This window comes from Elephas maximus, chromosome 2 (assembly GCF_024166365.1).
Source record: "Elephas maximus indicus isolate mEleMax1 chromosome 2, mEleMax1 primary haplotype, whole genome shotgun sequence".
NCBI classification, from domain to species: Eukaryota; Metazoa; Chordata; class Mammalia; order Proboscidea; family Elephantidae; genus Elephas; species Elephas maximus.
This window is the reverse complement of record NC_064820.1, coordinates 151382335-151388334: the sequence shown is the minus strand read 5'-3', so window position 1 is coordinate 151388334 and position 6000 is coordinate 151382335.

The following is a 6000-nucleotide window of genomic DNA, read 5'->3' as shown; positions in this document are numbered from 1 at the left end:
TCCCTGTGTATTTTCCTTCTTTGTTTCTTTCTCTTTTCCCTTTTCTTAAATGGGAGAATAAACACATCAGAATGAGAGATGTAATTGTGACCCCAGATTGTGCTCCTAGAAGATCTGTACAAGGAACAGTAATCACCAAATTAGATTCCTTCAAACATAAAGATATAACCATCTTTAGTTATAGTTGAGCCAAGGTGCTTTTCTCTAGACCTTATTTTTCAAAGTGTGGACCCTGGACTATCAGCATCATCTAAACTTGTTTGAAATGCAAATTCTTAGGCACCACCCCAGATTTACTAAATCAGAAACTCTGAGATTAGGCCAGAAACCTGCATTTAACCAAAAAAAAAAAAAACTTCAGATAATTCTAACGCGTGCTAAAGCTTGAGAACCACTGCCCAGGAATTTTAACTTTTTAAACTGCACTCTTCAGCAATAGCCCAGGCTTTCCTTTTCTAGACATTCCATAACATGAGTTACCAACAGGTGTGCCCCAGACTGAGCAACACAGTGTATCTAGGCTCAGAAAACAAAGATGATTAGCATTCTGTAAGGCAGATGATAAAGTCCTTGGGTGTGCGGCAAATGGTTAATGCTACTAACTGAAAGGTTGGCAGTTTGAGTCCACCCAGAGGCACCTCTGAAGAAAGGCTTGACAATCTATTGAAAAGTCAGCCATTGAAAATCCTATGGAGCACAGTTCTATTCTGACACACACTGGGTCACCATGAGTCAGAACTGACTTGACAGCTGCTGGTTTACCAACAGCCCAGGACAAAGAAAGGATCAAGCACTCGGGCTTAGGCAGAGATAGAATAGAGGCAAAAATGACATTTTCCCCAGGTTTTGGAACAGGAAGACTTTAAAGTGAGTGGGAGGAAAGGAGGGCTGTAGCTACAGAGCAGCCTACAAGTGTAACTGCATGGCTGGACTACAGCCATATGAGTGCTGCATAACGTTCGTTTAAGCAACCACCGACCGTGGTCCTATAACATTATAATAGAGTTCAGAAATCTCGGTTGGAGAATGGGATGTAGCAGACGTAGTAGCCAGACGTAGGGAATGTAACAGCTTTCTGCATGCAACAGGTTTATCTCATGTCTCTTGCATACAAAACAATTGCCCTGCCAGGCGTATAATGGTATAAAACCAAACCTATTTCAATCGAGTCAATTCTGACTCATAGTGACCCTATGAGTAGAACTGCCCCATAGGGTTTCCAAGGAGTGCCTGGCGGAACCTATAATACGTATGTTTTGATAGTCATAGTAAATGCCTGTGTTACAGGCTTATGTGGGTACTGTACTGTACTTTCTATTGTCCCTGGGTTATGAACGTCCAACTTACATACAACCTGTAATTACAAACCAACCCCTGTAAAGCCTATTCAGAATTCCAAGTACATACAAATGGGTGCTACTTTGCAACATGCATCAAAAAATTATTAGTCTATTATGTTAAAGATGTTTTAGTGTATCTGGAAGTGTTTAACTTTTATGCATAGAAAGGTACACGATACACTAAGACAAACATTTGACTAACGACATTAGATACTAACCGTACCACACTTCCAATTTACATAAAATTCAACTTAAAGACCGACATAGGAATGGAATGTGTTCATAATCCAGAGACTTCCTGTATATAATATGGTGTTTGCATAATGTCCAAACCACGTAACGTCCTATCTCCCAGAACATATCATGGACATCAAGACACATGACTACTGATTTTGCAGGGTTCTCAGGTACTCATCCTTGGAGTGCTGCATGCGCGCCTCACAGCAGAGGGCACTCCAAGCCAGACAGCTGGAGCCGGCAGCCTCCACTCCTAGCCAGTATCTGTTTGTCCAGAGGAACTACTCTGTCCTCGCTAAGCCCTGGAGCTCAGAAGACCTGAGGAAAAAAAGAGAAAAGGTGCTGCTACATTAAGTGGAAATGGCTGAGGGAAAGATGCTGGCCTTCCTGGTGCTCCTCCATCCTACTCTCCCCCTGCCAGCACACACTTATCCCCACTAAGCAGGAGCTCTTAGTGGTCTAAGAAGGAAACTACTGGAAGCACCTTTTTCATGTGTGAGGAAGGTCCCCAACTCTGCCTACCTTTATGGGCCATTTCCTGATAATTTTCTCCAAAAGTAGAACCAAGCTCCCACGTGAGAAGAGGCGATTGGTACACATGTGTTCACATTTCAGTAGGCTTAAGTGGAAATTCTGAGTTGTAAAACAAAACAAAACAAAAAAACTAGGGCTTAATTTGTTATCTATAAGGTCCTTGGGAGCCCTGGTGGCGCAGTGATTAAGAGCTATGTCTGCTAACCAAAAATCGGCAGTTCGAATCTACCAGCCACACCTTGGAAGCCATATGGGGCAGTTCTACTCTGGCCTATAGAGTCACTGTGAGTCAGAATCGACTCGAAGGCAATAGGTTTGGTGATGGCATAAGTGGTTTGCGATTGACTACTAAAGCTTAGCAGTTTGAATACACCCAGTGACACTGAGGAGAAAGGCCTGGCTGTCTGCTTCCATAAAGATTGCAGCCAAGAAAACCATATGGGGAAGCTCTACTCAGTCAACACATAGGGTTTACATGAGTCAGAATCAACTCTACTGCAACAAGTTTTTAATTAATTATCTACTTTGTGGATTAGTATCTATTTTAAATTAGTTATCTACTTTGTGTGAAGATCAAAGTCTCTAGCCTTTGGTATGGATTACGCTTCAACATAAAACAAAAATCCTCACAACTGGACCAATAAGCAACGTCATGATAAAAGGAGAAAATATTGAAGTTGTCAAGGATTTCATTTTACTTGGATCCACAGTCAACCCCCATGGAACCAAGAAATTGCCCCCCCACCAAAACAAAAAAAACAAACCTGTTGCTGTCGAATCAATTCTGACTCACAGTGATCCACAGGACAAAGTAGAACAGTCCCATAAGGTTTCCAAGGAATGGCTAGTAGATTTGAACTGCCGACCTTTTGGTTAGCAGCCCTAACCCTTCACTGTGCCACCAGGACTCCAGAAATCACCCAGCAGTCAAGAAATCAATGTATTGCATTGAGCAAATCTGCTGCAAAAGACCTCTTTAAAGTGTTAAAAAACAAAGATGTCACCTTGAGGACGAAGGTGCACCTGACTCAAGCCATGGTATTTTCAATTGCTTCATATGCATGCAAAAGCTGGACAATGAATAAGGAAGACTGAAGAATTGATGCATTTGAATTAATGGTGTTGGCAAAGAATACTGAATACCTCATAGCCTTCTAGAAGAACAAACAAATCTGTCTTGGAAGAAGTAGAGCCAGAATGCTTCTTAGAAGCAAGGATGGCAAGACTTTGTCTCACATACTTTGGACATGTTATCAGGAGGGACCAGTCCCTGGAGAAAGACATCATGCTTGGTAAAATAGAGGATCAGCAAGAAAGAGGAAGACCCTCAACAAGATGGATTGATGCAGTGATTGCAACAATGGGCCTAAGCATAGCAATGATTGTCAAAATGGCACAGGACCAGGCACTGTTTTGTTCCTTTGTACATGGGGTCACTATGAGTCAGAACCATGTTGATGGCACCTAACAACAACAATATCTACTTTGTGAAGAATTGCATTCATCTATAAGGCAACGTTTTCTCATATAATTTCTTGTATTATCTTTGATTTGTATTATTTTTGGAAATAATAATAGCTAACACTTTTCAAGTGCTTATTAAATGCTAGACTTTTTGTATATATTTATAAACTAATTTTCACAACAATCCTGAAGCAGAAACTAATTATGATGCACATTTTGCAGATAAAGAAATTGAATAACAGAGGAATTAAGTAACTTATTTAAGGTCACACAGCTAATAAATGGTGGAGTTGGGGTCTGAACCCGGGCAGAATGACTTCAGAGTCTGTATTCTTAATGGATTTTGCTGTAACCAACTCCTTATCAAGGAACAGTGTGACTTTCTGGAGTTGTCAGTGTAAAAAAATCCGTCGATTCTGATCATAGCGACCCTACGGGAGAGTAGAACTGCCCCATAAGATTTCCAAGGAGTGCTTGTTGGATTTGAACTGCTGACCTTTTGGTTAGCAGCCATAGCACTTAACAACTATGCTTTCAGGGTTTCCATTTCTATGACCTCTAGACCAATATCTAGATATATACATATATAAATAAGTTAAATGAAAGTGTTAGAAGTAAATAATAATAGCTAATATTGAGTGTTTATTCTATGCTACCAAGCACTTTTAGACACTTTTACATATATTATTTAATTCTCAACCTGAGATAGGTGCATGTTAAATACGTAAGAGGTTTAGCTGTAGGCTCTTGAGAAGGCAGAGCCATAAGGGGTTGGGCTTGGGAAATGAGGCTAAGGACAGAGATACTAAGATCCCAGCCCAGACACCTCAGAATAAGGTTATGTAGTGGGTAAGCTCTGCACTGGGCTCCTTGCACTGGCCAGTATTCATTCATCATGAATGAAGTAACAAAAAATGGAAATCTTTTGGTCTAAAAACTGCTTCTGGTTGTCATTCTCAGAGCAGGACCTGGCTAGCCTCTGCCACGGAGAGTGGTAAGTATGGAGGATTCTCTTTCCTCATTCCATTCAGGGAAATGTTAAGGAAACACCAATTCCTTTAAACATATACACCCAGGGTGTCAATTTTAAGTGCCACAGGATTCAAATGTGAGTCCCTGCCCTCAAGAAACTGACAAGGTAGAAAATGGTTCTCTTTGTTCCCATCTCAACAAGCACTCTGGTCCATTCAGTGAATGGAAGTACTGCACCCTCTAGCTCCAAAGCAGAGTCGGTGGTGGGGACTGGCCAAGTTCACAGAATAATTAATGCCAGCATGCCACTGAGGGTAACAGTATTTATATAGTGCTTGCTATATGCCAGGGAATCGACTCAACAGCACTGGGTGGGTATATGCCAGGCACTATGTTAAACCCTTTACCCAGTGTACGCTTCTTTAATCCTCACAACTGTTTAATGAAATAGATGTTATTACCCTTAATTTTATAGATGAAGAAACTGAAGAGTGGAAAATTCACTGACTTGCCCAGGTACAGAGCCTTTGGACCTTTGGTCCCAATCAGCGGATTGTAAGGTTTGTGTCTTAATCATTTTTGCACCTGGCACAAAGCTGGACCCATAATCAGTCTCAAAAGATGTTACTGAATTGAATGATAGCGGAGTAGCATAATTTTGTAGAAAGGACTGACTCATTTGTCATTATCCACAAGGTTCCCAACGGCAGTGGCTGTTTATCTAGCAGGTGTTGGCAGTCATAGAGACATGGTTGGTGGAGAGATGGTGTGCTGGAGGGCTGTCAATATTAGTCTTGGAGTCATATTTATTTGCAGAGGCTTCCTCTCCCCTTCCCTAGCCTTGGTTACCGAACCTCATTAAAGGCCCAGTGATGTCGGGCCCTCCACCCAGTGCTCAGACAGGAATATGCTCCAGGCACCCCAGTTCCTCTTGCAAAAAGGCCAGCTTCTTACAAGTGGGATTGGGCATTGCTCCCAGCTTGTCAGCTTGACCCTGTGCCTGCCTCTCAGGTCCATATCATGGGGATAGTATTGAGTAGACACTATAAGGGCACCTTGAGCAAATGCCTTTTCTCATTCCGTCCTCCTCCCCTAAACCTGAATTGCCTTGGTTTCTGGCAGAGGGGAAGGGCAGAGGTGACAAACCCTTGACCATCCCACATCTTATTTGGCTCATGGGTCTCCATCTTGCCTACCATCCCAATCACCTGAAATTGTTATTTTTTACTTTGTAAATTCCTTTTTGAAACTATTGCCAGTGGAAGGGGGTGTGGTGTCAGCTCCCCAGCTACAGGTTTCCTAGCCTTACTGGGGAGGAGGGATTGGGAAAGGTACATAGAAGTAAGGTGGAGCTGGGGAAAAACCAGCCCTGTACAAAGGCTGAGTAGCCAGATGGTCACTTTCACAGGTCTCCTGTAAAGCTGGCAAGGGAGATATAGATTAAAATGAAGCA